This window comes from Theobroma cacao, chromosome 9 (genome assembly GCF_053813885.1).
Source record: "Theobroma cacao isolate CCN51 chromosome 9, ASM5381388v1, whole genome shotgun sequence".
In the NCBI taxonomy this organism is placed as follows: Eukaryota; Viridiplantae; Streptophyta; class Magnoliopsida; order Malvales; family Malvaceae; genus Theobroma; species Theobroma cacao.
The window spans coordinates 13772139-13798358 of NC_142647.1; the positions used below are offsets into that span (position 1 = coordinate 13772139).

The 26220-nt window shown below is 34.5% G+C and overlaps 2 long non-coding RNA genes across 2 annotated transcripts in view; both read right to left on the reverse strand.

Moving 5' to 3' along the window:
* LOC148760746 (uncharacterized) overlaps positions 1-9742 on the reverse strand; it is a 49357-nt gene extending 39615 nt beyond the window's left edge. Inside the window, exons 1-2 of the long non-coding RNA XR_016028558.1 lie at positions 9647-9742; positions 8917-8990 (exon numbers count right to left, since the gene is read on the reverse strand). This is a non-coding gene — a long non-coding RNA (uncharacterized LOC148760746). The remainder of the gene's footprint in view (positions 1-8916; positions 8991-9646) is intronic.
* A 14288-nt stretch (positions 9743-24030) lies between these two features.
* LOC148760750 (uncharacterized) lies at positions 24031-25926 on the reverse strand. Its single transcript, XR_016028557.1, has 3 exons — positions 25826-25926; positions 25096-25175; positions 24031-24229 (listed from the first exon to the last, which is right to left on the reverse strand). It is a non-coding gene; the product is annotated as an uncharacterized LOC148760750 (long non-coding RNA).
* Positions 25927-26220: the final 294 nt, after the last annotated feature.

Below are 26220 nucleotides of genomic sequence, written 5' to 3' on the forward strand. Positions count from 1 at the left end.
CTCTCAATAGAATACGTGCTATGGATAGCCAAGAAATGGGCGGACTTAGTCAATCTATCCACAATCACCCAAATAGCATCCTTCCCACTTTGTAGCCGCGGCAAACCCAATACAAAGTCCATAGTCACATGTTCCCACTTCCATTCAGGAATCGATAAAGGTTGAAGAGTACCTGACGGTTTTTGATGCTCCGCCTTGATCTGTTGGCGTGTGAGACATTTCGCTACAAACTCTGCTATGTCTCGTTTCATACCCGGCCACCAATAACTTTCTTTAATAGTCCGATACATCTTGGTGCTTCCGGGATGTAAAGCGTAGGCGGAAGAATGAGCTTCCTCCAAAATAGCTCGTCTTAATTGATCATCCTTAGGGACACAAATTCGGTCTCTAAGCATCAAAGTACCATCATCGCTGAGTCTAAACTCACTAGCTTTTCCATCTTGCAGCTTTTGAACTTCCTGTTTCAACCAATCATCAGATTTCTGCAATTCTCTGATCTGATTCAACAATGAAGGTCTCACGACGAAACTAGCAAGTAGGGTTCCATCCTCACCATTATTCAACTGGATCCCTAGAGATTTCATCTCAAGTAACATCGGAAAATAAGAACTCCGAAGTGTTGCTAACGACAATGAGGATTTACGACTTAAAGCATCCGCTACAACATTTGTTTTTCCCGGATGATAATCAATCACTAAGTCATAATCCTTAATCAACTCCAACCATCGTCTCTGTCTCAAGTTAAGCTCTTTCTGGGTGAGCAAATACTTCAAACTTTTATGATCAGAAAAAATCTGACAACGCTCACCATATAAATAATGTCTCCAAATCTTCAATGCGAATACTACTGCTGCTAACTCCAAGTCATGAGTAGGGTAATTCGTCTCGTGCTTCTTTAACTGTCGGGAAGCATAAGCTATTACTTTCTCATCCTGCATCAACACACACCCTAATCCCAACTTAGATGCATCGTTGTATACCACAAATTCTTTTCCACTAACAGGAAGTGTTAAAACGAGAGCGAAGGTTAACCGGTTCTTTAGCTCCTGAAATCGATTCTCACAAACATCATCCCACTCATACTTAACTCCTTTACGAGTCAAACGAGTCAGAGGAGCTGCTATCAAAGAAAATCCCTGAACAAATCTCCGGTAATAACCGGCTAAGCCAAGGAAACTACGAATCTCAGTTACCGTTCTCGGTTGCTCCCATTGCAAGATTGCCTCAATCTTCTTGGGATCGACATAAATTCCAGCTCCGGACACCACATGTCCCAAGAAAACCACTTCCTTCAACCAGAATTCACATTTAGAGAACTTGGCATAGAGTTGTCTCTCGCGCAAAGTTTGCAACACAATGCGCAAATGGGCAGCATGTTCATCATCATTCTTCGAATAAACCAGGATGTCATCGATGAATACTATCACAAACTTATCCAAGTATGGATGGAACACCCTGTTCATAAGATCCATAAAAACTGCCGGGGCATTAGTCAAACCAAAAGGCATCACCAGAAACTCATAATGCCCATAACGCGTCCTGAAGGTAGTCTTAGGTACATCATGCTCCTTAATCCTCAACTGATAGTACCCAGATCTCAAATCAACCTTAGAGAATACCATAGCACCTCGTAATTGATCAAAAAGATCATCTATCCGGGGTAAAGGGTATTTATTCTTGATGGTCACTCGGTTCAGCTGACGGTAATCAATACACAATCGAAGAGTGCCATCTTTCTTCTTTACAAATAGGACTGGTGCTCCCCAAGGAGAAATGCTAGGGCGAATGAAACCTTTATCCACCAAATCTTGCAACTGGGCTTTCAGTTCCTTCAACTCTGCTGGAGCCATTCTATATGGAGGAATAGAAATAGGTGCGGTACCCGGAAGTAAATCAATAGGGAACTCAAGCTCTCGATTATGAGGTATTCCCGGTAAATCATCAGGAAATACATCAGGAAACTCACTTACTATTGGGACATCCTCTAACTTAGGTTCCCCCTTTGAAGTATCGATCACGTATGCCAAATAAGTCGGATACTCTTTTTGCACTATTTTGAAGCTTTGATGGCCGAGATTACACAAGATGGTAATACTCGACGTTCCCCTACAAACACAATCTCTGCTCCCTCCGAATTTCGAAGAACAACTTCTTTTCGGAAACAATCCACGTTCGCCTGATGTGTAGTTAACCAGTCCATACCTAATATTAAATCAAAATCCAAGATCTCTAGAGGAATTAAGTCACCCCTAAATTCTTCCTCACCTACCCTTACCCCACAGTCTCTATAACAAGTATTTCTAATCAACTGTTCTCCTAGAGGGGTATGCACTACAATTTCTTCCTCTAATGGTGACAGGTTTCTATCAGTAATTGATGCAAATGTCGTACTCACATAAGATCTATCTGAGCCAGAATCTATCAAAACATAAGCATCTTTATCAAATAAAGACATAGTACCTGTCACTGCTCCAGGTCGGACTCGTGCCTCATCTTCTGTCACAGCAAAAACTCTTGTCGCGGTACGAGTCTGTGGTCTCGAAGGTGGATGTGACGGGGTATTACTCTCTACACCAGACCGTATGGCTACTCCCTGTCTCGGTGGTAACCCAGAAGAATCTCTCCTCTGTATATCTGTGCGAGCTGGTGGAGATGATGCAGCTACAGTGGCTCGTCCTAACTGTGGGCAATTACTCCTAATGTGACCCGTCTGTCCACATTGGAAACATCTTATTGGCCCTCTACATAGCCCACTATGATAATTTCCACAATTTCTGCATCTGTCAGAACCTCCGAGACTCTTCCCAGAACCAGTCATAGCAGATCTGCTAAACCTCGAAGGTCTCTGCTGTGATGGTGGAAATGGAGGTCGAGGAGATGTCACGGAAACAGAAGTAGTGCTCCCTGAAGTCGCTGAGTCCTTGCCTCTTTTTACTGGCTGACTAGAAGACATACCAGGATTCCTCCTTTTTGCAAACTCAGTCCGAATCATTTTATTCTCAGTCGCGAGCTTCTCAGCCCGTAAAGCCATCTGTACCACCTTCTTATGTGGCTCCCTACCAATCACTGTCATTCGCTCTCTGATCTCATTACGGAGCCCTTCCTCGAAATAGTTGGCCTGATCCTGCTCAGATTTCACTAGATCCGGCACATATAACATCAACTCGTTAAAACGAGTCTCGTACTCCTCTACAGTTAGATTTCCCTGTTTCAAACTCAGAAATTCTCTCTTATTTTCTTTTTGATGGAAATAAGTGAAATACTGACCATCAAATTCCCTGAGAAAATCGGACCATGTCTGAGGAGTAGCGGAACGGGACTTCACCGAATTCCACCAAGTACGAGCCCTCTTCTCTAATAATCTCGTAGCCACCATCAGCTTCATGTCATCATCTAATCCCATATCAGAAAGAGTCTCGGACACCTGATTAATCCAGTCCTTTGCCACAGTGGCATCCAACTCACCAGTGAAAGATACACAACCCAATTGCCTAGCCTCCTTCAGCTTCTTGGAAATGGATACATCCTGTATTGGTGGTGGAACTAAAGGAGTAACTGGAGGCACTACAGGTGGAACTTGACCAGTCTGAGCTTGACCAGCTATTGCTGCAAAGAAAGCTGCCAATGCCTGTGCTGCCTCAGTAGGCATGGCGGGAATACCAGTAGGTGGCTGAGGAGATGGAGGATGTGGAGGACTATCGGCCTGCTCAGCAGCAGGTGCTGCCCGAATGGTAGATGCAGCTGATTCCTCCTCTACTGTATCTGGCTGATGATGTTGGGAATGACCTCTTCCCCTCCCAACCGATCTAGTGAGAGGTGGACGTCCGCGTCGAGGAGGCATTATAATCTATATAACAAAAATACGAGCAAGTTTAGGTAACCTTAGGCTCTATATGCAAATGCATGCATTCTATTCAACCTAACCTAACTTAACTTAATCCGGGGCCACACTGATATTGTAAATATTTAAAACAACTTTAAAATTAAAAACTTTGATCTTGAAAACCAAAAGCTCTGATACCAATCGAATTGTCACGACCCGGTACTCCCCTCGAGCCCGTGACAACCGCCGCGGTGTCCCGGTAGACACTTATTGCCCAAAATGTCAACCCGAAACCCCGCAAGGCTTTACTATCAGTTTCTCTGTTCCCTTGTGAGCAACCATTGTCAAATATCGTGTTCAAAAATATTTTAAGCTGTTTCCAACTTTAAACAAATAAAATATTAATTTTTCGTCTCACAAGGGTATTTTGGTCATTTTTCTCAAAAAATTTAAAATTGGCTAAAACGTAATATACAAGTACAAAACACACAATTCATATTCAAAATGAGTTTAAAAGTCTAAAATCTTCATTTAAAACGAAATTATGGTTATTTAAATATAATAAGAAAATAAAAGAAATAATAAGTAAAATATTCTATTTTCTTATAAAACAATATTTATAGAGTTATACGTGAATAATTTTTATAACGTAAAAGTTAAATAAATTTATACATACTTAAATACAGTAAGCCAAAATATTTAATTTAATTTACAATAACAAGAGTGCCCCTGAATAAACAAAAGTAAAGAGGACTGTGAACCTACGGTTTGGAAAATGCAGATCCCACTGTAGTCCTCGATGAGATCAGCTATCTATAGTCTATACTGAACCTGAAATGGGTGGAAAGGAGGGTGGTGAGATTATAAAATCCCAATGAGTAAACAAACATCATCATAAACATCTAGAGTTGAGTACATGGAGACAATAAAGTAAATCATCATAAACTGGGTTATAACATTAGAACACATTTTGTTCAAAACACGTAAAGAGGCTTATGAATCTCATAAAAATCTACGCTTGTGCCATAAATCCATTCTCGGGGACACCTTGGCCGAGGCATCCTACCGAGACCGCCAAGGCTATTAAAATTCACATTTCACATAAATCATGTTTTTGTTTTGAAAACATAGTCGTTCCTTGGCATTGGCTGAGTTCCCCCTCACGTGGTCGTTTAGCGTGAAGTGAACCCTAAACTTTACCCCAGGAGATACCCTACGCGCCTCTCCGTTCGAGGTAAGAATATAATGGGGTTTACCGTGCCCCTCTAAAAGGCTGGTCCACAGAAACCCCCTACTGCAGTGATTAATTAATATATAATCCACCATATAATAAAACTCAATAACATGATATGGCAATTTTGTAATTCGTAGTTTTTCAAGGTAACCAAACAATTCGCATTTCAATACAATTGCCAACTAGCCAATCATGCTCGATTTATCATAAGCCAGTTAATTTAAACAATCAAATTGCCACAATTAACAGTCTCCGTGTACTCTATTTTTCAAAATCACTATTAATTTCAAAACAATTTATAATTTAATTTCATTGAAACTCATTTATTCATAAAACATGAAAATTTATCTTTTTAAATTCCTTTTTCCATAGAATTCATGAAAGCATTTAAAAACCACCCTAGATAATTGAGACTATTCAAAAATAATAAATAAAATATTCAAAAATAATAAATAAAATATTCTATTTTTTCATAAAATAAATTTTTATAAAAATATTCGTAAATAATTTTTTGCACATGAAAGTAAAGTAAAAATTGTATGAATAGAAATACAGATAACCAAAATATAAGTTTTGATCTGCAATGACACGTGGGCCCCAATTGACCAAGAGGATGTAAGACTGTGAACTCTTACTTTCTATAATGCAGTTCCGAGCTTAGTTCTCGTCTTACTCGACTATCTACAAACTGTCCTGAGCCTGAAAAATGTATAGGAAGAAGGGGCGAGATTTTATAATCCTAGTGAGTAAACAGATACCATCTAAAGTATCTAAAACCGAGTAAATTGAGACAATTAAAATAAGTCATCATATCGTAATTTCATTACCTTTCAATTCATTTCAAGCAAATAAAATCAATCCATATAAATCGAGTAATCAACTTGGCTTATGAATTTCTTAAAACTTTGGCTCGTGCCAAAACTCATACTCGGTGATACCTTGCGCAGGGCATCCAACCGAGTCCGCCAAGGCTGTTAAAATTTTGTATACACTTAAAATATATTTTAGTTTGAGAAAAATACAGTCGTTCCTTGGCGTTGGCTGAGTTCCCCTTCACGTGGTGGTTTGGCGTGAAGTGAACCCTAAGCTTTACCTCAGGAGATATCCTACGCGCCTCTCCATTCGAGGTAATAATATAATGGAGTTTACCGTGCCCCTCTAATAGGCTGGTCCACGGAACCCCCTCTGCAGTAAATAATTAATATATAATCCACCAATCAATAAAATTCATTCTAGCATGACATGGCAATTTATCGCAACCTAACCTCTCAAGGCTGAATACTCAATGCAAATAATTTTAACACCAAAATCAGTTTAGCCATTTTGATGCTCATATATTGTCATAAGCCATTCAATTTAAAACCATAAATTTACAACACAAGCAGGCAGTCTCTAATTACTCTATTTTCAAAATCAGTATTCGATTTTTCAGAAAATTTATAAAATCATTTTATAAAATCACGATTTCTTTTAAAACATAGCAATTTACCATTTAAACCCATTTTCCATAAAATCACACAGTTGTATAAAACTACTCTAGATAATTAAGACGATAATAAGTTCATTCACAATATTAGGAGTAGAAATACTCCTATCTTCCGCCCTCGGGTGCAGTCTCTTACCCGAAACAATTGACTCACCACCTATTTATAATCCATGACACAAAATTCAGTAAATTGCGTCAATTTATCATAAATTATTTCAGGCTTTTATCCATGCGTATGCACTAGATATGATTGGAAATGTCTAGACAATCACTTAATTGCGGTGTCCGACCTAACTCGCCTATACACGGTGTAAATTCCTAAAATCCCCAATTCGACTCCAATTCCATCCATTTCAATTTCAATTATCCAATTATATCCACAATACCTCAATGACTGTGAATTTGGTCCAATTTATCAGTTCAGACTATAAATTACGCTTTTATCCCTAGTGGGCAAAAATTTCAATTTATTGCACAGAAAATTCCCATTTAATTTCCAACCTCATAATTCATCATTTTTCCACCCAATTCTCTTAAAATAAAGTCAACCTCATCCTCACATACCATTGGCTAGATTCGGCTTAGGGAAATTCATCGAGAAGATAAATATTTTTCTTGTTGTTCTACTCATAAACATGCTACACTAACACTAAACACTAACATAGCTCAAAATCAAATTTATCTAACAAGTTTCTCTCTCCTAACCCATTTTTTCAGAATTGAATTCATCATGAAAACATGAAATTTAATCATGGAAAATAAAGAGAAATGCTTGGGAATAAGAAAACTTAAGCTTAATAGAAAAATCTCACATTTTTCACTTAATTTCCTTGAAAATTCACACTTTTTCTTTGATTTTCTCTCTCTAGGGTTTTGTTTTTGTTTTCTGTCACAACCCGGAACTCCCCATCGAGCCCGTGACAACCGTCGCGAGGCCTCGACAAACATTCTTCACCCCGAATGCCGATCGAAACCCTGCAAGGCTTAGCATCAACTTTCGCATCTCCCCGATGAGCAACAATTATTAAATCTCGAGTTTAAAAAAATCATAAGTCATTTTCAAATAAGAATAATAAAATATTATTTTTTTGCTCATAGGGGCATTTTCGTAATTTTTCATCAAAAATCTCAAAACTTGCTAAAAATGTAGTAGGTAAGCAGAAAATATATATTTAATGATTTAAAAAAAAATAAGTATCTAAAACGTTCATTTGAAGCAAATTGTTAACAACTAGTACTATTCAAAAATAATCAATAAAATATTCTATTTTCTCATAAAATAAATTTTTATAGAAATATTCGTAAATAATTTTTTTTGCACATGAAAGTAAAGTAAAAATTGTATGAATAGAAATACAGATAACCAAAATATAAGTTTTGATCTGTAATGACACGTGGGCTCCAATTGACCAAGAGGATGTAAGACTGTAAACTCTTACTTTCTATAATGCAATTCCGAGCTTAGTTCTCGTCCTACTCGACTATCTACAAACTGTTCTAAGCCTGAAAAATGTATAGGAAGAAGGGGTGAGATTTTATAATCCCAGTGAGTAAACAGATACCATCTAAAGTATCTAAAGCCGAGTAAATAGAGACAATTAAAATAAGTCATCATACTGTAATTTCATTACCTTTCAGTTCATTTCAACCAAATAAAATCAATCCATATAAATCGAGTAATCAACTTGGCTTATGAATTTCTTAAAACTTTGGCTCGTGCCAAAACTCATACTCGGTGATACCTTGCGCAGGGCATCCAATCGAGTCCGCCAAGACTGTTAAAATTTTGTATACACTTAAAATATATTTTTAGTTTGCGAAAAATACAGCCGTTCCTTGGCGCTGGCTGAGTTCCCCTTCACGTGGTGGTTTGGCGTGAAGTGAACCTTAAGCTTTACCCTAGGAGATACCCTACGCGCCTCTCCGTTCGAGGTAATAATATAATGGAGTTTACCGTGCCCCTCTAATAGGTTGGTCCACGGAACCCCCTCTGCAGTAAATAATAAATATATACTCCACCAATTCAATAAAATTCATTCTAGCATGGCATGGCAATTTATCGCAATCTAGCCTCTCAAGGCTGAATACACAATACAAATAATTCTGACACCAAAATCAGTTTAGCCATTCATGCTCATATATTGTCATAAGCCATTCAATTTAAAACCATAAATTTACAACACAAGCAGGCAGTCTCCAATTACTCTATTTTCAAAACCAGTATTCGATTTTTCAGAAAATTTATAAAATCATTTTATAAAATCACAATTTCTCTTAAAACATAGCAATTTACCATTTAAACCCATTTTCCATAAAATCACACAGTTGTATAAAACTACTCTAGATAATTAAGACGATAATAAGTTCACTCACAGTATTAGGAGTAGAAATACTCCTATCTTTCGCCCTCGGGTGCAGTCTCTTACCCGAAACAATTGACTCACCACCTATCCATAATCTATGACACAAAATTCAATAAATTGTATCAATTTATCATAAATTATTTCAGGCTCTTATCCATGCGTATGCACTAGATAGGATTTGAAATGTTTAGACAATCGCTTAATTGCGGTGTCCGACCTAACTCGCCTATACACGGTTTAAAATCTTAAAATCTCCAATTCGACTCCAATTCCATCCCTTTCAATTTCAATTATCCAATTATATCCACAATACCTCAATGACTGTGAATTTGGTCCAATTTATCAGTTCGGACTATAAATTACGCTTTTACCCCTAGTGGGTAAAAATTTCAATTTATTGCACCGAAAATTCCCATTTAATTTCCAACCTCATAATTCATCATTTTTCCACCCAATTCTCTTAAAATAAAGTCAACCTCATCCTCACATACCATTGGCTAGATTCGGCCTAGAGAAATTCATGGAGAAGATAAATATTTTTCTTGTTGTTTTGCTCATAAACATGCTAAACTAACATCAAACACTAACATAGCTCAAAATCAAATTTATCTAACAACTTTCTCTCTCTAAACCCATATGACCAGAATTGATATCATCCTCAAATCACATGATTCAACCATGAAAAATGATGGGAAATGCATGGGAAAGGTAAAGCAGAAGACAAATTTAAGAAATGTTACCTTTTTTCACTTGATTTTTGAATTTCCACCTATTTTCCCTTTAAATTTCTTAGCTAGGGTTTTATTTTCTCCTTTCTCTCTCTTGTTTCTTGCTTGGCCAAATGTTGAAGAAGAAGAATGGGTGGGCTGATTTTTTTTATACTTTTTTAATTAGTTTAATGACATAATATTATTTTATTCATATTTTGAATATTTTATTAATTCATTTTTTTTTCTAGCCATCCACTTGTCCTACTTTTTCCACCATGCATTCCCTTTGACTTATCCAAGTCTTAAGTGAAATTTCCAGATTTTTTCAAAGTTTTGGTGGAGCAAATTTTTCAAAATTACACTTTTGCCCCCGAACTTTTAAAAAATTACATTTTTACCCGAAAAATTGAAAATTTGCCATAATGCATAAATTTCACTCCTCATACTCATTTCACACTCCAAATAATTAAATTTGATCAAAATCCTTTTAAAAATTAAATTTTCGATTTCGGATGGCAAAATTACCATTTTACCCTTTTACTCCAAATTATATCGAAATTAAAATTTTTCACTTCTAAACTTCAAATCTTACTCCAATAAGTCAAATGGGGCCAAAAATATTTTTTAAGAATTCCCATTTTGTCCCCAGGTGGCAAATGACCATTTTGCCCCTAACCGGTCAATTTTCTTAATTGACTCCAAATCGGACCTCAAACTCCGAATTACCATATTAAACCATTCTGGGACTTTAAAATTCTTAATTTCATCATGAATTCTCTATTTGATCTAGTTCGAGGTTTAACTCAACTTTGTTGTACCTCTAGGTACAATACCGACTTTTGTAAATTTTTCAGGACTCTCCTAGCATGCAAACATGCTATCCATCACATGTATGTCATGATAAATATTTTTATAGAGTCGAGCTTGTCATCTTCTCCCCCACTTGGATCAACCATATGATCCTTCTTCTTGATTGACTTCGACATCCGGCTAAATATTAATATTTTAATATTATTTTATTTATAAAATATTATTTTATTCTAAAAATTTTATCTTCTCTCCTTGGTACCCAAAATACCTTATTATGCCTCACTTGACTTCCAAATCACCTTTTATCTCACAAATTCTCCTCCGATAAAATTATTATTATTTTACTATTATTTTCTCACTTGCGAAATATTTTATCCTAAACTACTCCTTTCGTCTTTTATCACTTCTAAACATTTTAATTGACCTTAATTTGCATTCGATCAACTTTATTTATTACCATATCAAAGTATGGGGTATTTCATTTTCTCTCTCTTATTGCTGGTTTGGCAGGCCATGGGGTGGAAGATGGGCTGATTTTATGCCTTTTTATAAAGAAATAATAAAATAATAAAAGTATGACACATGTCATTTTCTTATTGGTCTATTTTTAAAATTTTAAATTTTTAATCCTTTTTATCTCCACCACACAATTAGTCAATGGTCAAAATGAGGATAAAGGAAGACCATGTGCTGGAAAAATGTCCTGGTGGTGGAAAATTACAATTTTGCCCCTAGGGTGGCAAAATTACCATTTTACCCTTTTTCTCCAAATTATACCGAAATTAAAATTTTCACTTCTAAACCTCAAATCTTACTCCAATAAATCAAATTATACTCCAATAAGTCAAATGGGGCCAAAAAAATCTTTTCTAAAATTCTCATTTTGTCCCTAGGTGGCAGATGACCATTTTACCCCTAGATAGCGAAAATTCCGGTTTGACTCCAAATTGATCCTCGAACTCCGAATCACCATATTAAACCATTCTGCGACTTTAAAATTCTTAATTTCATCGTAAATTCTCTATTTGATCTAGTTCGAGGCTTAAATCAACTTTATTGTACCTTTAGGTAGAATACCGACTTTTGTAAATTTTTCGGGACTCTCCTAGCATGCAAACATGCTATCCATCACATGTATGTCATGATAAATATTTTTATAAAGTCGGGCTTGTCATCTTCTCCCCCACTTGGATCAACTATATGATCCTTCTTCATGACTGATTTCGACATCCAACTAAATATTAATATTTTAATATTCTTTCTTTAATAAAAATTATTTTATTCTAAAACTTTTATCTTGTCTCCTTGGTATCCAAAATACCTTATTATGCCTCACTTGACTTCCGAATCGCCTTTTATCTCACAAATTCTCCTACGATAAAATTAATATTATTTTATTGTTATTTTTTCACTTTCGAAATATTTTATCCTAAACTATTCCTTTCGTCTTTTATCACTTTTAAACATTTTAATTGACCTCAATTTGCATTCGATCAACTTTATTTATCATCATATCAAAGTATGGGGTATTTCAGCTTAAATGCGATGTTGACCTAATTCGGCCTATTATCTCTAATTTAACTACAAATCAATTCTTCTCACTTTCTACACTCCAATTATACTTAAATTACCTTAGTGACTGTGAATGAGATTCAATTTATCAGTCTCGATAGCAAATTACGAAAATACCCCTAGTGGGTAAAAATTCATATTTTTGCTCTGAAAATTCTCATTATTTTTCTAGGCTCATAATTCATCATTATTCATCATAATTCCTCAAATAAACATCAAGATCAGCAGCCAATATTCCCCTAAAAAATTCGGACAATAATGGTAATGGAGGAAAATAAATTCTTTTCTTGTTGTTTTGTTCCTAAATATGCTAAACTAACTAAAAACACTAACATAGCCTAAAATCAAATTATTCCAACAACAATTCCTCTTCCATACCCATTTTTCAGAATTGAATTCATCATGATAACTCAATATTCAACCATGGAAATCAAGAACAAAAGCATGGGTAAGCTAGGTATCAAGGAGAATTAAAGAAATTCTAGCTTACCTAGCTTGTTTCCTTGATTTCTTCACTTTTTCTTTAAATTTTCACCTAGGTTTTCTTGTTTTTCCCTTTGTTTTTTCTTTGTTCTTGTTGCTGGTTGCCTAGGCCGAATATGGTGAGAGAATTGGAGATTTCATGTGTCACGACCCGGAACTCCCCATCGGGCCCGTGACAACCGCCGCGAGGCCTCGACAGACATTCTTCACCCCGAATGTCGATTGAAACCTCGCAAGGCTTAGCATCAACTTTCGTATCTCCCCGGTGAGCAACAGTTATTAAATCTCGCATTTCAAAAAAATCATAAGTCATTTTTAAATAAGAACAACAAAATATTATTTTCTAGCTCACAGGGGTATTTTTGTAATTTTTCGTCAAAAATCTCAAAACTTGCTAAAAATGTAGTAGGTAAGCAGAAAATATATATTTAATGATTTAAAAACAATTAAGTATCAAAAACGTTCATTTGAAAGTAAATTGTAGACAACTAGTACTATTCAAAAATAATAAATAAAATATTCTATTTTCTCATAAAATAAATTTTTATAGAAATATTCGTAAATAATTTTTCGCATATGAAAGTAAAGTAAAAATTGTATGAAAAGAAATACAGATAACCAAAATATAAGTTTTGATCTGCAATGACACGTGGGCTCCAATTGACCAAGAGGATGTAAGACTGTGAACTCTTACTTTCTACAATGCAGTTCCGAGCTTAGTTCTCGTCTTACTCGACTATCTACAAACTGTCCTGAGCCTGAAAAATTATAGGAAGAAGGGGTGAGATTTTATAATCCCAGTGAGTAAACAGATACCATCTAAAGCATCTAAAGCCGAGTAAATGGAGACAATTAAAATAAGTCATCATACTGTAATTTCATTACCTTTCAGTTCATTTCAACCAAATAAAATCAATCCATACAAATCGAGTAATCAACTTGGCTTATGAATTTCTTAAAACTTTGGCTCGTGCCAAAACTCATACTCGGTGATACCTTGAGCAGGGCATCCAACCGAGTCCGCCAAGGCTGTTAAAATTTTGTATACACTTAAAATATATTTTTAGTTTGAGAAAAATACAGCCGTTCCTTGGCGTTGGCTGAGTTCCCCTTCACATGGTGGTTTGGCGTGAAGTGAACCCTAAGCTTTACCCCAGGAGATACCCTACGCGCCTCTCCGTTCGAGGTAATAATATAATGGAGTTTACCGTGCCCCTCTAATAGGCTGGTCCACGGAACCCCCTCTGCAGTAAATAATTAATATATACTCCACCAATTCAATAAAATTCATTCTAGCATGGCATGACAATTTATCGCAATCTAGCCTCTCAAGGCTGAATACACAATACAAATAATTCTGACACCAAAATCAGTTTAGCCATTCATGCTCATATATTGTCATAAGCCATTCAATTTAAAACCATAAATTTACAACATTAGCAGGCAGTCTCCAATTACTCTATTTTCAAAACCAGTATTCGATTTTTCAGAAAATTTATAAAATCATTTTATAAAATTGCAATTTCTCTTAAAACATAGCAATTTACCATTTAAACCCATTTTCCATAAAATCACACAGTCGTATAAAACTACTCTAGATAATTAAGACGATAATAAGTTCACTCACAGTATTAGGAGTAGAAATACTCCTATCTTCGGCCCTCGGGTGCAGTCTCTTACCCGAAACAATTGACTCACCACCTATCCATAATCCATGACACAAAATTCAGTAAATTGTGTCAATTTATCATAAATTATTTCAAGCTCTTATCCATGCGTATGCACTAGATATGTCACGACCCAGAACTCCCCATCGGGCCAGTGACAACCGCCGCGAGGCCTCGACAGACATTCTTCACCCCGAATGCCGATTGAAACCTCGCAAGGCTTAGCATCAACTTCCGCAACTCCCCGGTGAGCAACAATTATTAAATCTCGTATTTCAAAAAAATCATATTTCATTTTCAAATAAGAACAATAAAATATTATTTTTTTGGCTCACAGGGGTATTTTCGTAATTTTTCATGAAAAATCTCAAGACTTGCTAAAAATGTAGTAGGTAAGCAGAAAATATATATTTAATGATTTAAAAACAATTAAGTATCTAAAACGTTCATTTGAAAGCAAATTGTTGACAACTAGTACTATTCAAAAATAATAAATAAGATATTCTATTTTCTCATAAAATAAATTTTTATAGAAATATTCGTAAATAATTTTTTCGCACATGAAAGTAAAATAAAAATTGTATGAATAGAAATACAAATAACCAAAATATAAGTTTTGATCTGCACTGACACGTGGGCTCCAATTGACCAAGAGGATGTAAGACTGTGAACTCTTACTTTTTATAATGCAGTTCCGAGCTTAGTTCTCGTCCTACTCGACTATCTACAAACTGTCCTGAGCCTGAAAAATGTATAGGAAGAAGGGGTGAGATTTTATAATCCCAGTGAGTAAACAGATACCATCTAAAGTATCTAAAGCCGAGTAAATGGAGACAATTAAAAAAAATAAGTCATCATGTTGTAATTTCATTACCTTTCAGTTCATTTCAACCAAATAAAATCAATTCATATAAATCGAGTAATCAACTTGGCTTATGAATTTCTTAAAACTTTGGCTCGTGCCAAAACTCATACTCAGTGATACCTTGCGCAGGGCATCCAACCGAGTCCGCCAAGGTCGTTAAAATTTCATATACACTTAAAATAATTTTTAGTTTGAGAAAAATACAGTCGTTCCTTGGCGTTGGCTGAGTTCCCCTTCACGTGGTGGTTTAGCGTGAAGTGAACCCTAAGCTTTACCCCAGGAGATACCCTACGCGCCTCTCCGTTCGAGGTAATAATATAATGGAGTTTACCGTGCCCCTCTAATAGGCTGGTCCACGGAACCCCCTCTGCAGTAAATAATTAATATATAATCCACCAATTAATAAAATTCATTCTAGCATGACATGGCAATTTATCGCAACCTAGCCTCTCAAGGCTGAATACACAGTATAAATAATTATAACACCAAAATCAGTTTAGCCATTCATGCTCATTTATTGTCATAAGCCATTCAATTTAAAACCATAAATTTGCAACACAAACTAGCAGTCTCCAATTACTCTATTTTCAAAACCAATATTCGATTTTCTAGAAAATTTATAAAATCATTTTATAAAATCACAATTTCTCTTAAAACATAGCAATTTACCATTTAAACCCATTTTCGGCCCTCGGGTGCAGTCTCTTACCCGAAACAATTGACTCACCACCTATCCATAATCCATGACACAAAATTCAGTAAATTGTGTCAATTTATCATAAATTATTTTAGGCTCTTATCCATGCGTATGCACTAGATAGGATTTGAAATGTCTAAACAATCACTTAATTGCGATGTCCGACCTAACTCGCCTATACACGGTGTAAATTCCTAAAATCCCCAATTCGACTCCAATTCTATCCATTTCATTTTCAATTATCCAATTATATCCACAATACCTCAATGACTGTGAATTTGGTCCAATTTATCAGTCCGGACTATAAATTACGATTTTACCCCTAGTGGGTAAAAATTTCAATTTATTGCACCGAAAATTCCCATTTAATTTCCAACCTCATAATTCATCATTTTTCCACCCAATTCTCTTAAAATAAAGTCAACCTCATCCTCACATACCATTGGCTAGATTCGGCCTAGGGAAATTCATGGAGAAGATAAATATTTTTCTTGTTGTTTTACTCATAAACATGTTAAACTAACACTAAACACTAACATAGCTCAAAATCAAATTTATCTAACAACTTTCTCTCTCTAAACCCATATGACCAGAATTCAAATCATCCTCAAATCACATGATTCAACCATGAAAAATGATGAAAAATGCATGGGAAAGGTAAAGCACAAGACAAATTTAAGAAATGTTACTTTTTTTCACTTGATTTTTGAATTTCCACCTATTTTCCCTTTAAATTTCTTAGCTAGGGTTTTATTTTCTCCTTTCTCTCTCTTGTTTCTTGCTTGGCCGAATGTTGAAGAAGAAGAATGGGTGGGCTGATTTTTTTATGCCTTTTTTTATTGTTTAATGAAATAATATTATTTTATTCATATTTTAAATATTTTATTAATTCATTTTTTTTTCTAGCCATCCATTTGTCCTACTTTTTCCACCATGCATTCCCTTTGACTTATCCAAGTCTTAAGTGAAATTTCCAGATTTTTCCAAAGTTTTGGTGGAGCAAATTTTTAAAATTACACTTTTGCCCCTGAACTTTTCAAAAATTACATTTTTGCCCCAAAAATTGAAAATTTGCCATAATGCATAATTTGCACTCCTCATACTCATTTCACACTCCAAATTATTAAATTTGATCAAAATCCTTTCAAAAATTAAATTTTTTATTTCGAGTGGCAAAATTACCATTTTACCCTTTAACTCTAAATTATACCGAAATTAAAATTTTTCACTTCTAAACCTCAAATCTTACTCCAATAAGTCAAATGGGGCCAAAAATATTTTCTAAAAATTCCCATTTTGTCCCTAGGTGGCAAATGACCATTTTACCCCTAGATAGCGAAAATTCCTATTTGACTTCAAATTGATCCTCGAACTCCGAATCACCATATTAACCCATTCTGGAACTTAAAAATTCTTAATTTCATCATAAATTCTCTATTTGATCTAGTTCGAGGTTTAAATCAACTTTGTTGTACGTCTAGGTACAATACTGACTTTTGTAAATTTTTCAAGACTCTCTTAGCATGTAAGCATGCTATCCACCACATGTATGTCATAACAAATATTTCTGTAGAGTCGGGCTTGTCATCTTCTCCCCCACTTGGATCCACCATATGATCCTTCTTCTTGATTGATTTCGACATCCGGCTAAATATTAATATTTTAATATTATTTTATTAATAAAACATTATTTTATTCTAAAAATTTTATCTTGTCTCCTTGGTACCCAAAATACCTTATTATGCCTCACTTGACTTCCAAATCGCCTTTTATCTCACAAATTCTCCTCCGATAAAATTATTATTATTTTCTCACTTGCGAAATATTTTATCCTAAACTACTCCTTTCGTCTTTTATCACTTCTAAAAATTTTAATTGACCTCAATTTGCATTCGATCAACTTTACTTATCACTATATCAAAGTATGGGGTATTTCAAGATAGGATTTGAAATGTCTAGACAATCGCTTAATTGCGGTGTCCGACCTAACTCGCCTATACACGGTGTAAATTCCTAAAATCCCCAATTCGACTCCAATTCCATCCATTTCAATTTCAATTATCCAATTATATCCACAATACCTCAATGATTGTGAATTTGGTCCAATTTATCAGTCTGGACTATAAATTACGCTTTTACCCCTAGTGGGTAAAAATTTCAATTTATTGCACCGAAAATTCTCATTTAATTTTCAACCTCATAATTCATCATTTTTCCACCCAATTCTCTTAAAATAAAGTCAACCTCATCCTCACATACCATTGGCTAGATTCGGCCTAGAGAAATTCATGGAGAAGATAAATATTTTTCTTGTTGTTTTACTCATAAACATGCTAAACTAACACTAAACACTAACATAGCTCAAAATCAAATTTATCTAACAACTTTCTCTCTCTAAACCCATATGACCAGAATTGAAATCATCCTCAAATCACATGATTCAACCATGAAAAATGATGGGAAATGCATGGGAAAGGTAAAGCACAAGACAAATTTAAGAAATGTTACCTTTTTTCACTTGATTTTTGAATTTCCACTTATTTTCCCTTTAAATTTCTTGGCTAGGGTTTTATTTTCTCCTTTCTCTCTCTTGTTTCTTGCTTGGCCGAATGTTGAAGAAGAAGAATGGGTTATGGGCTGATTTTTTTATGCCTTTTTATTGTTTAATGAAATAATATTATTTTATTCATATTTTAAATATTTTATTAATTCATTTTTTTTTTCTAGCCATCCACTTGTCCTACTTTTTCCACCATGCATTCCCTTTGACTTATCCAAGTCTTAAGTGAAATTTTCAGATTTTTTCAAAATTTTGGGGGAGTAAATTTTTCAAAATTACACTTTTGCCCCCGAACTTTTCAAAAATTACATTTTTGCCCCAAAAATTGAAAATTTACCATAATGCATAATTTGCACTCCTCATACTCATTTCACACTCCAAATAATTAAATTTGATCAAAATCCTTTCAAAAATTAAATTTTCGATTTTGGGTGGCAAAATTACCATTTTACCTTTTTTCTCCAAATTATACCGAAATTAAAATTTTTCACTTCTAAACCTCAAATCATACTCCAATAAGTCAAATGGGGCCAAAAATATTTTCTAAAAATTTCCATTTTGTCCCCAGGTGGCAAATGACCATTTTGCCCCTAACCGGTCAATTTTTCGGATTGACTCTAAATCAGACCTCAAATTCCGAATTACCATATTAAACCATTCTGGGACTTTAAAATTCTTAATTTCATCGTAAATTCTCTATTTGATCTAGTTCGAGGTTTAAATCAACTTTGTTGTACCTCTAGGGACAATACCGACTTTTGTAAAAAAAAATTTCGGGACTCTTTTAGCATGCAAACATGCTATCCATCACATGTATGTCATGATAAATATTTTTATAGAGTCGGGCTTGTCATCTTCTCTCCCACTTGAATCAACCATATGATCTTTCTTCTTGACTGATTTCGACATCCGGCTAAATATTAATATTTTAAAAATTTTATCTTGTCTCCTTGGTACTTGAAATACCTTATTATGCCTCACTTGACTTCTGAATCGCCTTTTATCTCACAAATTCTCCTTCGATAAAATTATTATTATTTTATTGTTATTTTCTCACTTGCAAAATATTTTATCCTAAACTACTCCTTTCGTCTTTTATCACTTTTAAACATTTTAATTGACCTCAATTTGCATTCGATCAACTTTATTTATCACTATATCAAAGTATGGGGTATTTCAATCTCCCCCACTTAAATAGAATTCGTCCTCGAATTCCCGTCGATGTTGCGTTATCAATCTCCTTCTATGATCCTACTCCTTGTTTCTTTTCTATAGGGACATTAAATTTATTCACCTCGTTCACCTTTAGTTCAATTAAATGCTTTATTTATGGCACTTATCATCCTTTGGAACTGGATCAGTAATACTTTTCATAACCATGATCTCTTATATCAAGACACTAAGCATGCCTTTATCACCATTATTAATTTTGAACCATAACTTCATCTCAATTATACCGATTTCGATCACATATCATACTTACTTATGTATACCTATTCATCATCTTATTAATTTGCTCCATACCAAATTTCTCAACCTTGATTCATCCATCTTATACTGGTCCATACCCTTCCTTTAATAGAGTTCCATTAAGAACTTAAACAATCCAAGGTTTACCTTCAAAGTCACTCATAACTTTAATCGTTCATTACATGTTCGTTAACACTTTAGCTCACTAACCTCTCTGGACACTATTTCAAAATCTCCCAATTACCGAGAATCATTCTTCACTTTAGTTAGTAAAATTATCAATTTCATATATACATATATACATGCATTTTCAAATGTCAACATCTCTCTTTATATATAGGAATCCATGTGTTCACATGCCTTGGACTACATTCCCCCTTTATTCATCCGTATCCCAATCCTAGTTTCAATATAATAACTCTTATAGTGCATGTCAACCTTCTTATTATACTTGTGTATAACTTCATATCATTCATATCATTTCCAACCATATGTTTGAGTTTCCTTATACTATATATCATACATCACAATGTCATCTCCATTGAATTATAATCCATTATGCGTGTATGTTTTATAATCCTATTGATGCCTCAAAGATTTATCTTAACTTGATCATTGCATCTCATGCAATACCACAATTCCTAAGAGTCATCCTTTTGTCCTTAATCATCTTTCATGCCTCTATATTACCTTGTATCTTTCTTGCATTACGATATTGATTTGTCACTTAAGACTCGAACGCATTTGAATCATGTATGCCTCAAGCATTTTCGAATTCCAATTTCCATAATATATTAGGAAAGTTTCATTATCTGACTTCATTGTCAGGGTCAACTTCTATCATCCTTTGTTCCACTCCTTCATATGAACATAACATCATTCTTCCTTAACCAATCTATAAATTGTACTTGAAATTGTAAAACTTAAAACTAGATTCTCCTCAAGTATTTTTCAATATTAATACTAATATCACTCTCAGCTTACAGCTTCTTTTTTTTTATAATTACATAACTTAGTGCTTGCTTTAACGAGATCCAGAGCAAAACTTCTCTTAAGTATTTCCTTGGGAATATCTATCTTAAACTTATGTCTCACAGCATGTGATTCCTTAACTTGTGATTTAGCCGTTAGGCTTCTCAGCAAGTTTTAAAAATTTTATGTTTCATACTTGCTGTGTATGATTATAATCTCTTCTCAAAGATGTTTATGTATTCCTAAAACACTTAATCTTAAAGATATATAAATACGTACTCATCCATTCAATCCCTAACTCATCTTCATAGGTTTCTAGGGTGCCACACAATTAGCCTCATGTTGTTACTAACCCTTGTCATTTTACTGTATCAAAACATATATTACAAATTCTCATAATGATATTCTATATAAACTGATTTTTTATACCAGTCTCGTAATTCTTCCTTCACACTTTCATTACTTGGTATCTCATCTCAATATAGTCATCTCAAGAATCTTTCAAATTTTTTTTCTTTTAATTATATGCCTATATACAAGGCAATAAAGAAGTTTTTCAATTCATTTGGTTAAACATTCTCCAGAATATTTAAGACTCCCAGATAACAAAACACAATGACCAAAAACCAAAATTCAATTTGTAAGCTCACTATTGTGTCACTCCCATCTTACTCATGCATCATAAGCGTGAAGTATTCTGAGCATTACAGCGTTGAACAGTCAATGTTGAAGTACTGTAGCTATTAGAAATTTTCTCATCAAAGCTATTTGTTTGCATTCAAAGTCACCACATCAATCATTCTCAACTAGTGGTTTCCCTTTTAGATATATATCATGAGTTCCATAAGTATAGGTACCTTCTATTTTCTTGTCATACACACTAAGCTAGATTAATACTTTCATCTCATGTCATCTTTTGACGTTTATCAACATTCATAAAATTCCACCTCAAAACATCCTTTCCATATAGTGTAATAAGTTCATGATAGATATACCACTCCACACATAAGTTGCTTACTATCTACAACTTTCCTCAAATTTATTGTCATCCCTATCCCATTTATCTTCTTTGTCTTATACTCCAATAATCTTATTGACTTTCGGTATAATTAACTACGAAAACAGCTCAGCTTCCTCCTTATTTTATTCTCACAATCCTTACTGAATCAAAATTTTATATTCCCCATATTCCATAATTTAACTTCATTGGGTTATATTTGTGCCCAACTATTATCTCATAGTGTCATAACATCACTGAATAATCCCCTTCATGCTTAAATTACAATCATTAACGTAATCACATTATCCATTCCGAATGTCATTTATAACCTTATTGCTTCCTTCTATAACCTTCCTCAATAATTATATTACCAATTTATCTCTATCATACTAAAAGATTCCCATACATATCCAATTATTTAAACTGCTATTTTACATTACGTTCGAGTCATACAAAATAAAAGCCACTCCTAACTCCTTTACACAAGTAACTACTACATCTTCCCTTAAACGACACTTGCCTAGATTTATGACAATACAACTTCAACTAAAGTATTAAACATCTTTAGGTTCCTCATTGTCCTGATCCGGGCACATCAATGGATCCTCTTCCTCCTGAGATTTTCTCCTTTGTTCTTCAATCCAAGCTTGTTGTATTCTCCTATATTCTTCATCACTCACCGGTGCAGCATTTCTTCCACAACCGGGAGAAAAATGTCGTACACCTGACACTTTTCTAAGGGGTTTACTCGCCACTGTTACTTTTTCCTTATCCTTTTCTGATTGTCCCCTTACATTTCTCCCACAGCCTGGTGGAAAGTGTCAGATTACTGTCACGCTCTTCCTAGAACGAATACCTCCTTCAGCTATCCTTAATTTCCCCCTTTCTTTAACATGTTCCTTAGATTTTTTCAAAAGGGAACCTCTTATGCTTACATTAATATTATTACTATCTGCACTTTTTGGACTACTCGATTCGAGTTGCCATCGGCTCTTAGCAGTAGAATCTAGCGATCCCTCGCTAATATTATGAGAGGCGTCGGGACTACCGTCTATATGCAATCAAATAGTAATTATTTAATTATTTATGCATCTAAAAAAATAGATAGATTTCTATATGTAGATGCATACATTCTATTCAATCTAACCTAACTTAACTTAACTTAACTGGACTTGGGGCCACGCAGTGTCAGTGTAGATTTCTTAAAACAACCTTAAAATCAAAAAATTTAAAATCCAAAGCTTTAAAATCAAAATATCTGATCTTTAAACCATGCTCTGATACCAATAAAATTGTCACGACCCGGAACTCCCCATCGGGCCCGTGACAACCGCCGCGAGGCCTCGACAGACATTCTTCACCCCGAATGTCGATTGAAACCTCGCAAGGCTTAGCATCAACTTTCGTATCTCCTCGGTGAGCAACAGTTATTAAATCTCGCATTTCAAAAAAATCATAAGTCATTTTTAAATAAGAACAATAAAATATTATTTTTTGACTCACAGGGGTATTTTTGTAATTTTTCGTCAAAAATCTCAAAACTTGTAAAAAATGTAATAGGTAAGCAGAAAATATATATTTAATGATTGAAAAACAATTAAGTATCTAAAACGTTCATTTGAAAGCAAATTGTTGACAACTAGTACTATTAAAAAATAATAAATAAAATATTCTATTTTCTCATAAAATAAATTTTTATAGAAATATTCGTAAATAATTTTTCGCACATGAAAGTAAAGTAAAAATTGTATGAATAGAAATACAGATAACCAAAATATAAGTTTTGATCTGCAATGACACGTGGGCTCCAATTGACCAAGAGGATGTAAGACTGTGAACTCTTACTTTCTACAATGCAGTTCCGAGCTTAGTTCTCGTCTTACTCGACTATCTACAAACTGTCCTATCACGACCCGGAACTCCCATCGGGCCCGTGACAACCGCCGCGACGTCCCGATAAGCACTCATTACCCCGAATGCCGATCGAAACCCCGCAAGGCTTAGCATCAACTTCCGCATCTCCCCGGTGAGCGACAGTTATTAAATCTCGCATTTCAAGAAATCATAAGTTGTTTCCAACTCAAAACAATAAAAATATTATTTTCTAGCTCACTGGGGCATTTTCGTCATTTTTTTTTTTGAAATTTCGAAATCCGAAAAAATGTAATATGTAAGTGGAAACACATATTTCATGATTTAAATTAAATTTTGAAGTCTAAAACATTCGTTTAAAGTAAAATTATAGCTATTTGAATATAATAAAAACATTAAATAAAATATTTTATTTTCTTAAAACACAATATTTTCAAAGTCTTCCTAAAATAACTTTTGTAGCGTAAGAGTAAAATAAATTTATTCATATAGTAATAAAGATAATTAAAGTATAAAATTTCGTTTACAGTGACACGTGGGCCCCCAACTAACCAAGAAGGTGTAGAGCTACGAACCCTTACTTCCTATGATGCAACTCCGAGATTAATTCTCGTCTTAATCAACTATCAACAAACTGTCCTGAGCCTGAAAAATGGATAGGAAGAGGGGTGAGATTAAATAATCCCAGTGAGTAAATAATTACCATCAAAAGCATCTAAAGCCGAGTAGATGGAGACAATATAAAAACGTTATATCTCAATAATGTTCATAACACAAAATTCGTTTCAATCTATACCAAATAATTTCTTTTCATCAAAATTTCCTCGACTTATGAATTTTTTTAAACTTGGCCCCTGCCAATATCATTCTCGCGGGTACCTTCGTCAAGGTATCCCACTGAGACCGCCAAGGCTGTTCAATGACCCATACCCATAAACATGTTTTCACATCTGACACACAGCCGTTCCTTGGCGTTGGCTGAGTCTCACTCTCACGTGGTGGCCCGAACGTGAGGTGCACTCAAATCATACCTCAGGAGATACTTCACCCAACATCTCCCCCCGGAGGTAAGTATATAATTGAGTTACCGTGCCCCTCTCATAGGCAGTCCACGGAAACCCCCACCACTGCAGTGACCGTTTAATGTACCACCAGATCCATAAAAATTCCAGTAGCATAATATGGCGAATAAAATGTAATCCAGTCTACCGAGACCAATCCAAAATTGTTCATATATTTCATGCCAACCCCAAAAATTTAGCCATCATGCTACCATAGTGTCATAAGCCACAATTTCAATAACATATAAAATCATAAATTTCAACACAGTCTCCATATACTCAATTTTCCCAAAACAATATTTGATTTCAAAACCAGTATAAATCTCATTTTTATTAAAAAACATTTTAATTGGAAAACATAATATTTTATAATTTAAATTCACCATTCAATAAAAGCATCAAACAAGTATAATTACTCTAGATATTTAAGACGATAAATTGTCCACTCACAGTTCTAGGAGTCGATGTACTCCTAATCCCAGTCTTCAAGCACAATTTTGGTACTTTTACCAGTGTAATTTGCTCACCACCTATCCACAATGAACAATACATAATTCACCACATCAATGCTTGACCATTATAAAATCAATTCAGGCTCGGTATATATGCATGATATGACATGCAACTTATCCTACTACCGCTTAAATGCGGTGCTAACCTAATTGGGCCTATTACCCGATTAAATTACTAACGCGTCCAATTTAATCTCAAATTAATTTTTTTCAGTTTCTATACCTCAATTGCACCCAAATTGACTTAATGTCCCTCGGTGTGGTGCAAATTATCAGTCCTGATAGCAAATTACGAAAATACTCCTAATGGGTAAAAATTCATATTTTTGCTCAAAAATTTCCATTATTTTTCTAGACTCATAATTCATCATTATTCATCATAATTCCTCAAATAAACATCAAGATCATCAGCCAATATTCCCCTAGAAAATTCAGCCAATAATGGTAATGGAGGAAAAGAAATTCTTTTCTTGTTGTTTTGTTCCTAAATATGCTAAACTAACTTAAAACACTAACATAACTTAAAATCAAATTAATCTAACAAGTTTCTCTCTCCTAACCCATTTTTCCAGAATTGAATTCATCCTCAAATCACATGATTCAACCATGGAAAATGATGGAAAATGCATGGGAAAGGTAAAGCACAAGTCAAAATCAAGAAATTTTACCTTTGGTCACTTGTTTCCTTGACTTTTCACCAATTTTTCCTTGAATTTCTCCCCCTAGGTTTTTGTTTTTCTTTTCCCCTTTGTTTTCTTGCTATGGCCGGCCATAATGAAGAGAAAATGGTGGTGTGGGCTGATTTTTATAGTTAAATAATATAATAATCTAAACTTGCCACATGTCACTACATTATTGGTCCATTTTTTAAATTCTTATCTTTCAAGCTTTAAATCTCCACCACACATTATTCCTTAAAATATCCATAACTTAGATAAAATTCTCAAACTTATCCAGAGTCTTGGTGAAGTAATTTTTTGATATTTACACTTTTACCCCCGTAAAAATCAAAAATTACATTTTTGCCCCAAAAGCTGAAAAATTGCCCATAGACATATTTTTT